Source organism: Bactrocera tryoni, chromosome 1 (assembly GCF_016617805.1).
Source record: "Bactrocera tryoni isolate S06 chromosome 1, CSIRO_BtryS06_freeze2, whole genome shotgun sequence".
Taxonomy (NCBI): domain Eukaryota; kingdom Metazoa; phylum Arthropoda; class Insecta; order Diptera; family Tephritidae; genus Bactrocera; species Bactrocera tryoni.
Genome location: NC_052499.1, coordinates 19,357,116 through 19,368,945, shown reverse-complemented (window position 1 = coordinate 19,368,945; position 11,830 = coordinate 19,357,116).

Sequence of the window (11,830 nt, the reverse complement as noted above, 5' to 3'; positions counted from 1 at the left end):
GAACTTCTACACATGACTCCATCTTATCAGTTTGCTAAGCGAAATATTAACATAAATGCAAGCATTTACCGCTATAAAATGGAAGTCTAAAGCCACACTTGTATAACAAAAGAACAAAACAATCAAAAAGAAAACTGTAAAAAGTACGAAATCAGCAAAAACAGCTGCAATAAAATTCATTGCAATGTGCAATTTCAAAATAACAATATACAACTATCTATAACTGTACCCAAAAAGCATCGATTAAGTCTACTACTGTGCAGTCAGTCGTGAGTCGGCGATAGTTTTGACTTTTTATTGCCCACTTTGTACACCATAATAATCTAGCAAAAATTGCTGGAGGCCGTTGTATATAATTTATTTATATATGCGTAATTATATACGCCTATATATTAGTGAATCCAATTGAATGCAGTTATCAACAGGCTGTTGAGAGGTAAAAAGTAGGCTTTTGCCGCTGCTTTTGCTCCACAAAAAATTATGGCATTGCCTTGCGTTGGCAAAATGCCAGCGAAGCTACTGAATACGCCGCAAAAACTTTTTGCTCTCTTCGCGGTGCAAGAGTTGGAGGAATTTCATTTTGTTTGCTTTGAAAAAAAAACTTGAAAATTCAAAACGCAACTGCTTAACAAAAAGAATAAGAATAATGAAAATAATTAGCGAACTATATTTTTGTGTGAGTTCAAGAGAGAAACCTACCTTAAATAGTATGCATTGTTGGAATCCTTTTGTTTGCTGGAAATACATACACAGGAAAAATTTTGTCAATCAAAAATATTTGAAAATATGCCGAAAAGTTCCTTATTTTATTAGCTGGATGGTAACTGTATTTTAAAATGTGGATATCAGTGTGGAATTGACTGGGGCAGCAACTTACGGAGTTTCATTCAGGGGACAAATCTTCTGTGAAAGAAAAATCTGTTTACATGGAATAATTCATATACTAAGGCGAAAATTTTTCTTAACCACAAAGCAAAGGGCTTAGTGAATTTAAATCTCTGCACCTAATACTACGGGAACCTTTCCTGAACAATATAAGAGGCGATCCAATAAAAATATTTTTTCAATAGCCTTTTTTGATTTTTATTTGTGTTCAGTATTGTTTGGCATTTTATTATGGAAAGACTCACGCCTAAACAACGTTTACAAATCGTTCAACTTTATTACGAATATTCACCTTCTGTCAAGAATGCATTTGCGCGTTTCGCTCAACTTATGGTCAACATAATCGCCCTACCTAGCGTACTATTCGCAACACCATCACCCAACTTGAGACCCAGCATTCATTATTGGACAATATTTGGTCGAACAGACCACGTCTAGCAAGCAGAGAAGAAAATACAGTAATCGTATCTGAGAGTATACACGAAGACCGGACAGACATATGGAACTATGTCGCGTTTTACGCCGAAATCTTAGATTGAAAGCGTAAAAAATACAGCTTGTGAAAGAAGTGAAGCCGCTCAACCGCCCCAAGCGACACCTTTTATAATTGCGGATTCGCGTCTGCTTGCAAAATGGTGGAGGCAATGTAATATCTAGTCTACTTGGCGACATTTCGTACATATTAGGAGGACATTAAAAAATAAAATTTTTGTTCGACTATTTTTCGATTTAAGTGGGTATTCTGGTCCAGAAGCATGAATTTCAGGTAATTTTTAAAGTGTCGTACAAAAAGGTAATTAATATTTTTACTATCTATTTTTTTATTAGTTATTTGTTAATTTTAGAAGAGTACCGAAAAAAAATTAAAAAAAGTAAAAAATTTCAAAAATTATGAGCTGACGAAGTGGGGGGTCTCTAAAAATTTCCACTTGACCATACCCTCCTAGTTATCTGAAACCAAAAAAAAAAAACAAATATTGTTAATCTAGAATAATGTGGCAATGTTCGGAACTACGGAAAAGTGGGAAAAAAATGTTTGCACAAAATGGCGACTGCCTGAAAAAAAGTTTTTTTGGATCACTTTTTCTGATTATTTCGAATTTTTTAAAAATAATAAAAAATAAAAATTTCAAGTAAATCGGCCCAGTAGAACCTCAGAAATCGTGGGTATCGTTCCGAAAAAGTCAGCTTTAAGAAAAACGCGTTTAAAGTTTCGCGTAAAGTCTTTTGTTCGATTAGTTCCGGCCGAACCAGTTTGGATGCCGGGTCAGAAAAATGTCTATATCTCCGAAAATAGTTTGAGTTTTGAAAAATCCTTCTTGAATAATTAAACTTTGAAAATATAAAAAAAATTCCATTTTTTTAAATTTCTGTACCAGAATACCCCCGTAAAAACTCAGACTTAGTTTTTATGCTAAAATCATATCTCAAGAATTTTTGGAAAACAGTGTGAAATCGGCAACAGAAAACACGTTAACTTGGGCTGCATCGAAACTGTATAACTATGTATATAATATTTGATCGGTCAGTATATTTAGCAGCTCCGCTCCATTGGCACGCTTCGACAAATATGTATATAGCTACTTAAGGAGAGAAGGACGTGTGCAAAATTTCAGTTTCATCCAGAACAGTTTCTCCAAAACAGATAATATAATCTTTAAGAGTCATTTATGTATGTACTACAACTTTTCTCAGACCAACCAATTAATTTTATGCTCCTGCTGGCATTGAAAATATTAAAGATTCCCATAGAAATCCGGCAGCACATATATGTATGTATATATAGTAAATATGTATGTTTATAATTAGTCTAATTTTCTCAAGTGTATCGATTAAACCAAATAATAATTAAACAAACATTATTCTTCAATAGAAATGCTTAGTAAGCGTTTGCTTTTACATACTAAAACCTTCTTCTCTCGAGTAGTTGCGTATACGCACTGACATACAATGCATTGGGGGGGAAAAGCAAGCCCTGCTACAATTCACCATCATTATGTGTGCTTGTCTATTAGCTAAGCGCTTATTTATTTATTATAAGCCAATTTATTAATAAACAAATAAGTACTTGATAGAAAATCAGGTTTTTATAAAAATGCTTCAACAATTTTGAACAATTGTTTACTAACATATACAAATAAGTATAAACTAAACGTAGCCAAGTGGATGTAAACCGAGCGAAAAAATATATATTTCTATGTGATAGTACAGGAATAAAATAAATATTTTTATTTGCATATTTTAAGTGCACATATTATAAATTCATTAAGGTGTCCGTTATTTTGAAGTAGAATTTTTTTGCAAACGGCCGCTGAAGATTTTTGTTTTGGCTCTAAAAACAAAGATCCAAGCTAAAAAAGCTGTTGTTGTTGTTTTTGTAGCTGCAGAATTATGCTGAATTAATAGTCCTTGACCAGATAGAAGATTCGGGTTAGTTCCGGTTAAATAGACCCGACTGTCGTGGGAACGTATGATGTAAAAAAGTTCTTTTTTCAGTCTAAATTCTTCGTTGGGCTTACAATACAATCATAATATATATCAATATGGCATTGAAAGTGAGGCTATGATAGCCTCTTCACCCTTCTTTTTAACCATTTTACAAAAATTTGTTTAGTGAAGTAAAACTGGTATGAAAATGTCAGTTAGTATCAAGTCATCGATTAATTTCTGATCACAGACTTCTTGAAGTCTTCAAAAACTTCTTGAAAGATCATTATAAAAAAGGGATAGCTCTAGGCTTTCAAATCGGAAAATCGTTGAAAATATATATTTTTTTGATAAGACATTCATCTAGTCTTATTCTCCACTTCTCTTGACAATATCCATTACACCAATAAGTGTAATTTTTTCAAAGCGGTAAGCCTTTCTTTGGTAACTTGAGCTCGAAGGATTGATTATTTTCAGCGGTATTCATGAAGATGTCCTTACCAACACCTTATCCTCTCTTCATTTTCATTACATATAATCCATAAATACCTCATTCTAACTGGTGAATACTAATTTCCTCAGGTTCTGGTGAGATATTGTCATCGCCTTTTTTTTTTTGTTTGTAAAACTATTACAAGTCTTACAGTTTAGAATAGAGCTCTTTTTGTTTATAGAGGCACTTTACATTTGTTAAAAAATTTCAAACAGAAAAGTTTTATTATTTTTTTTACGGCAAAAATTTAAAGTTCATAAGGCGTTTGTAAAGGAAAACTCAACTTGAGAAAAGACTGACACCCTAATGTACATATAAGTGTCGATTTGTACGCGCTAATTTACATGTTTTATTGCCTTGTAAACACTTATAATTTTTTTCTTTAATATTTTACAAACATTCATTTACAGCTAATATATGAAATTGTTTAAATTTATGTACATAAATACTGATATACAAATGCATTTTTACCATTTTAGTAATATTTATGCAAAATACGATTTTTGGAAAAATGCCGGTGCCAGTGACTTCTACCGATAAAATTTGTTTGAGCAATTTTTCTCTTCAAGAAACTTCTGCTACCTTTATATTCTTTGAAATTTTCTACAAAAAAATAACTTTAAGCAAAAAATTTCAAATAAATTCTTTCAAGGGATTGAGGCTACTCATCCACAAAGCTAGCAGCCATATTCCTGCCTTCCATTTTCACTAGAAATTTGTATTCCTTCAATGAATATTGCTCCACAATATTTTGGCAACGTGCCAGACATACACTTTCGATGCATTGGCATGCTTTTATTTTGAATGTTTTCGCTTTGAGGCGCCTGTGAGAGCACTCACTGCTATGAAACGCATTTTCATTTTACTTAAATATTCATTAAATTTTAAGTAATTTGCATGTCTATGGTTTTAAAGTGGAAAAGAAGTTGGCAATTAATTAAACATGAAGAAGGCACAAAAGACATTTTTACGACAATAACGGTGTCTATTATGCATATATTTATAATATAAGTTAAAGTTAAACAAAATGAAATAAAATTACAATTAAAATACAATTGAAAATGAAAATAAAAATTAATATTTATGTTAATTTTAAATAAATAAAAATTATTATTATAATTAAATTTAAAATTAAAAAATTAAAATTAATATTGCAATAAAAGTTCAAATTAAAATTGAAATTAATAATTAAACTTTAAAATTAAAAATTAATACTAAAATAAAATAAAATTTAAAGGAAAATTACATTTGAAATTGAAATAAAAATTAAAATTAAAATAAAATTAAGTAAAATTTTTAATTAAAAAATTAAAATTGAAATTAAAATAAAAATTAAAATTAAAACTAAATAAAATAAAATTAAAATAAAATAAAAATACAAAAAAATTATATTAAAAATATTAAGATTGAAATGAAAATTAAAACTGTAATTAAAATTTAAATAACAATTAAAACTAAAATTAAAAGAACAATGAAATTTAAAAACAAAAGTTAAAATAAAATGAAAAATAAAAATAAAAATAAAAAAGTTGAAATTAAAAATTAAAACTGTAGTTAAAATTACAATTAAAACTAAAAATTTAAATTTAAATATGAAATTAAAATTAAAGCTATAATTAAATTAAAACTGAAATTAAAAATTAAATTAAAATAAAAAATTTTAAATTAAAAAAATTTAAATTAAAATAAAACTATATTAAAATTAAAATTAAAACAAAATTTAAAATTAAAAATTTAAAACTAAAAAAAATTTTAAATTAAAATTAAATTAAAATTAAAATTTAATTAAATTTAAATTAAAAATAAAATTAAATTGAAAATTGAAATTAATAATTATATTAGAATTCAAATTAAATACGCAATAATGTTATGATAGAAATAGTTAAAATATATCGGAATAATGTGCTCCACCATAACGGCTGCCCTAATACCTATGCACAACATGAGCATAACGCGTCACTTCAATTGAGATAGTTACAGCCTACATAACAGACTAACAGGCTGCGTGTCTCTAGAATCAGGCGTCTGTTACTATTTACACCGCATCTCTACTATAGCCAAGAACACTTGCATAAAATAGTTTCCTTAAAACTCTCAGGCATAAAAGAAATGCTAATGTGCCTTGCAGCTGAACGGCGAACACTAGAAAATCACTAATATGCGCATAAATTAAAAAAAGAAATGCTTCGCAGTACGCAGCAGGCCACATGTGTTGGCGTTGCAAGAAAATTTGCATAATTGGAGCCAGTTGGCGAGCAATAAATGCTTTAACTTTGTAGCCGCTGGTGCATTTATCTTCATAGTGAAACAGTTGAATTTTCAATTAATATCACAAAGAACGTTACTCATACGCAGTGGAGGCTGTGCGTAAAAGTGTGCCGCAGTGTGTATAAAAAAGTTTGAGACAACCAAGAATATGCATTTTTAATAATAAAAAGCCAAAATAAATTTCAATCAAAGCAATTTAACAGCGCTAAGCAATAAAAGCGTCGGCTAGTCAAACAAACCAAACACGCAAAGTGCAAATTCCAAAAAGAAACCATAAAGTTTCATCTTTTTTCAAGAAAACTGTTCAGTAAACACTTTATACAGTATGCTGGCGGCGTTGGGGGCGCAGTGAACTGAAGTGATATTCAATTTAGCGAGTAAACACCAGGTAAATTAAAAATATATACAAATTGTATAAAGCAGCCTACAAACAGGGGCGAAGAAAACAACGAAAACGAACAAGAAATGTAAAAGGGCATAAAATAAAGCAAATTTTCTTCTTTGTTCATAAACAAGGTCAGTAAAGTTTATTATATATGCAGCGCCGCAACGGACAACGTGGGAATACCTCTTTCCCAGGTACCACGCTCTTAAGCGTTCAAGCAGCTGAAATGAGCTTCTCACTACAAATACGCAAAGCTTGTTGTTGTGGCATTGCTTCTCTCCTAGCGGCCCACAAATTGCTTGCGTGTCCACAGGTGTTTTATACAAACAGAAAAGTTAATTAAATCGCTGCAAGTCGCAAGCTAAACAAATTTTTACTTATTAAGTTCCATTTTCTGTTTTGCTTTCTCTTTTTTTCTTCGTTTACGTTTTTAGTTTTGCTATGTGCTCTGCCATTCGGCTTCATTTAAAAGACGGCTAATGTGCACAATTGGAATTTAAAAGCAAATAATGAGCTACTTTCGGTTGTAGGTAATTGTTTTTATTTGATTTCGCTTTTGCTTCGTTTCGCCATTTAGGCCACGCGGTCACTTAAGAGCTGCTGGCCTGTGTCTCTGCAAAGGGTATGAAATGGGTGCGATTTTTGCCTTTCTCTACTGTTTGTTGAAAGCGCAAGTTTGTTAAGTCTAAAGTGCAGATTCGTATTAGGTTTGCAGAGGAATCTATCTCGCTTTTATTTATTGAGGCTTGGTATGTTAACTCTAAAGCAAGCTTTATAGACTGACTGATAATGCTTTTGGCTTCTCAGTGGGTTTAAATGCTCGAATATCATTTTGTAAACTTGGAGCTGTAATGCTTGTTTTTGTTGGAAGAATATAAAGTTATTCTTAACTTTTGTAAAAATTAATCAATCTAGGCATTGATTAGAAAATAAACTCGATGGAGATTCATCTCTTTAAAAACAATATACTATATGTACGGATATACAGTTAATGAGTTCTAATACAAAACAAATTAAAACAAAAATAAATTTTCATTTCGGTTGCACCGAAACTGTAATCCAATTCTACAAATACCAAAAATTCCTTTAAAAACTTTCCATGATTTTGACCGGTCAGTTTGTATGGCTGCTATAAAAGGTGCATTCCAAAGTAAACAGGACTTTTAGAAGAAACAGAATGAAATAGTTTTTTCAGCAAAATTTCGCGATTTATTTTATTCAAAATAGTCTCCCTCTGCTTCAATACAGCTTTTTGCACGGTTGAAAAGCATTTCGAACGAGTGATTTAGCTCGTTGGCCGGTATGGCTGCCAGTATGCCGAGAAATCCAAAAAGCGACTTCCCGAACAAGTGCTTTAAATTCGTTGACCGGTATGGCCACCAGTATGCTGTGTGCAAGGCTTGGCCTCTACGTCAGCATAACGCTTTCCCCTTTCATGGCATATGCATTTTTCCGAAGAGGAAGAAGTCGCACGGTGCCATATCAGGTGAATACAGGGAGTGTTTAATGGTTAAAATATAATTTTTGGTCAAATAATCGGGCACAAGCGTCGATCGATGAGAGCAATTTTTGGTCATCAGTCAGTTTGCGCGGAACAAACCGTGCACACACCTTTCGTAAGCCCAAATGTTCGGTTCAAATGCGATAAATCGTTTTTTTGGAGAATTTCAATTCCATTTCCATGAATTTCAATGAAGATTTCGCTTGATTTTTGTTGAATTCACGCACAGTTTCGATGAAATTTCCGGTGATCACGGATTTTGATTGGCCCACATGTTGATCGTCATTTATGTCCTCACGACCATTTGGAAAACGTTGAAACCACTCGTGCAAAGCTCTGCTACGGGATAGGCAATCATTTACATGAACTTCCTTTCATCAATTGAAACGTTTCAGTAAAGTTTCACCCAATTTTTAAAACAAAATTGAATGTTGGCCTTTGTTCGAAGCTCATTTTTTCGATAACACAAACATAATTGACACTTAAAACGCAATAACTTCCATACAACTTTGACAACTAGCATCCAACAAGATATTAAGCGACAAGATACTAAGTAAAATCTCCTACGCAAAGTAAATTTACTCAGGCCAAGTAGTTCAGTAGATCTCTTGCGTTATACTCTAGGCCAGGAGGATCTTGCAGTCGGAGAAAAGCGAGTCGACGCACTCGAGATTCATTGATCCAGTGCTGGAATGCAAGATGCCAATGAAAATACAATTCGGTCCTATTCCGATATGAGCGGGGCAAGCGTGCCCTCTCTAGCTGGCTCATCGGCTTTGCAGTTGCGATTCTGCTGTGACCAGGCATCCTCCCTGAAAGAGGCTGCATTAAACAGAACTAACGTCACTTTGATAACAGTCACTTCTGTGCGAAAAATACTCTAGTGGTCCGGTAGCCTGAAGCTTAGATTAATTGTGCTTTAGAGGAATCTCGAATTCCACCCTTTTCTGCATGCTTTGCCCCATCGATGAAAAGCCCACTGCGACTTTTCTCCAGCGACTTCACCCCATTCACACATCCCTCATCGGTATCTGATCTGAAAAAAACTGCAATGAGTAGCCTCTGCGATGCAGTGAACCAAGTTTTCAGGAATGCAGTTAAAGGAGGAGAGAACATCACGGTGTCTATGTTCGGACGCCTTTATATACATATGTACTTAGCTTCCCTGAAACTAAAAATACAATCGCAGCCATTTAACAGCCGGCCATATTCAAGGTTGCGCTTAAAATTAAGTGCTATTGTTAGAGTAGTCCGTAGTGGACTGGAGATGCTGATAAGAGTCGTTCTTTGGACATAGTAAAGCTTCTTAGCAAGTGTAGTTTATTAGGTCAGCTTCAATCAGATGTATACAGAATGGAATATTATTGGCTTGACTATGGTTTCGTGGAGTCAAAACACCACATTTGGTCAGAGACCCCCCCTTTTCCTTACCGCAATATAAGGCAACCGTTGACTTTCTTACTATCTCTCCTATATTTAGCATCCATGAAAGCTTACAAACTTTGTGGCAAACTTAATATACTCTGTTCAAGGTATAAAAGAAGCGCATGCCTATTTAAAGCAAGAAACTTAAAGAGTCACAGTAGGATACAAAAAATAACATAAAATCTCAGTCACAAGCAGATTCTCTCTCCTTATCCCTATCTCTCACTCTCTCTCTCTCTCTCTCTTTGTTTATCTCTCCTTATCCCTATCTCTGGCTCTCTCCCCCTCTCTCTCTCTTTTTGTTTATCTTCCAGTATCTCTCTGTGCCTGTGTTGTTGTTTTTGAACGAGAAACTGCTTGAATGATCTTTTGGTCGGTCTTTTAGCTGTAGACTAATTGATCTACATCGCAATCTGAAATTAAAATTGTTCTCGATAAGTTTTAAGCAGAACCCTTGAAATATAAAAAAAACACTAAATTGAGAAACTGCGAATACTCATTGAAACCTTGTATAATGTAAAGGGCGATCCACTTCTAGTTTCCCTAATTTAAATCAAAGAAAATACTCAGAAACTTCAGATCAATGGGGAATGTGTATCACCATTCAAAAGAACATTTGTTTTTGAGATATCCGAACGAACCGATCAGACAATATATCTCCCAAACAAATGATAATTCAGATTTTAAGCTTCACCTTTATAGCAAAAAAATCGAGCCGCTCTAATGTAAATATGTAGATGCAAAACTTTCCAAACTATGTAGATTTGTAAGCAAATGAGCAGCTCACAGGTAGTTAATTTCCCGCATATCGGAAAACCGCAATTGAACTTCTTCACTACACATACATACATATATCATTCATACACACACATATGTATATTTGTGCAATTACACGTAAAAATCCAACCAGCAATCCGCTGGGAAATCAAAAGCCATCGAAATATTTGCGCCAACAACAATAAAACCACAGCGCGCATATAAATTTGTAGCATCCTCATGCATGTGTATATAATCGTGTATATACATACTTATGTGTATGTGTTGCCGTGCGAAGTAAGGACAAAAAGGTTTTGAAATTAATGGCAAATTGAATTGGCACACAAAACCAATCATAGCGTCCCCTCGGGGCAAGTGGCAGCTGACAAGAGGCAGCACTTTGTGCAGTCCATAAATTATGAAGAGAATGTACTCTTACACCCACACACACACACGCATACTCAAGCACACATATGCACTGGGTAGTGGTACTTAATACGCAAGTGTTGACGCTAAGTCGCTTTGCCTAATATTCGAGGCAGGAAGTGTCCGCACACACACGCTTATACAGTTGAATTTCAGCCGCCACATATGTATATACCTATATGTACATGTATTAGGCACACATTACGTGTATGTTTGGCTTAGCTGCTTGTGGATTCCACAGGTGGGCGAAGGATATTGATTTGGCTTGAAATGATTCATTGTGACAGTCGTTTGAGTTGAAAGCACTCACATTTTCTGTGCCTTCGCAAGAAGTTATTTGCGGCCCCGAATGCATGTGATAATCGACAAACATGCTCTATATATATGGTTGTAAGCACTGATGTGCGTCGGTATGGCAATGCGCATAGAATGGATTGCTTGATTGAATTGAGCATTGCTGCGTTAATGTAGGCATTTGAATACATCTATTCTAACAGGCTAATTCTATTGGGTGTTGATGAGGCATTCAGACGACTAGCTATACGAGAGAAATGTATTACATGGATTTATAAAAATACATTTATGTATATGTATATATATATATGCATGTAAGGGTGCGATGAGTTTTTTGGTTGATAGACAAGCAAATCTGAACTTCTTACAGTCTTTTTTTCGTTTGCTGGGCATTGATGACGATTGAGGATGAATATCTCGTAAACGCTTCGCTTAATCGAAAAATAAACATTCTTTTTTTAAATATAAACTCGAACGGGTATAAGGAGGCAAGGAGGTATAAGTGGTTGAGTACGCGTAGAAAAATCTAAAAATAATAATATAAATAATTGCAATACATTGATTTTGTATGACTCTATTAATTTATGACAGTCTCTTAGTCTCTAATTATATGTATACATACATAAATATACGAACATATAGAATATTCGCTTCAAAAATATGAGTTTCGTTGCTCAAGAATTTCGGATTAAATATAAAACAAAAATCTTTCTTTTCTTATCAACCAAAACACACAAAAACAGGATGTTACCAAAGAACGTAAACTAGTTTTTATCAGTGAAATATTCAAAGACCATTGGCGCAGACAAACTGCAATGAATAAATATAAATAAATTAAAGAAAATATTTCGTACAAAAATAAGTTGCGGATGGGTAGGAGTCCTTATAGGAGAGGCGCAATGAGCTTCTTTACAGATGAACTCTCTTACAACTCCAGATTTTATGACTATTGCAGTAATGTTTCAGCCGA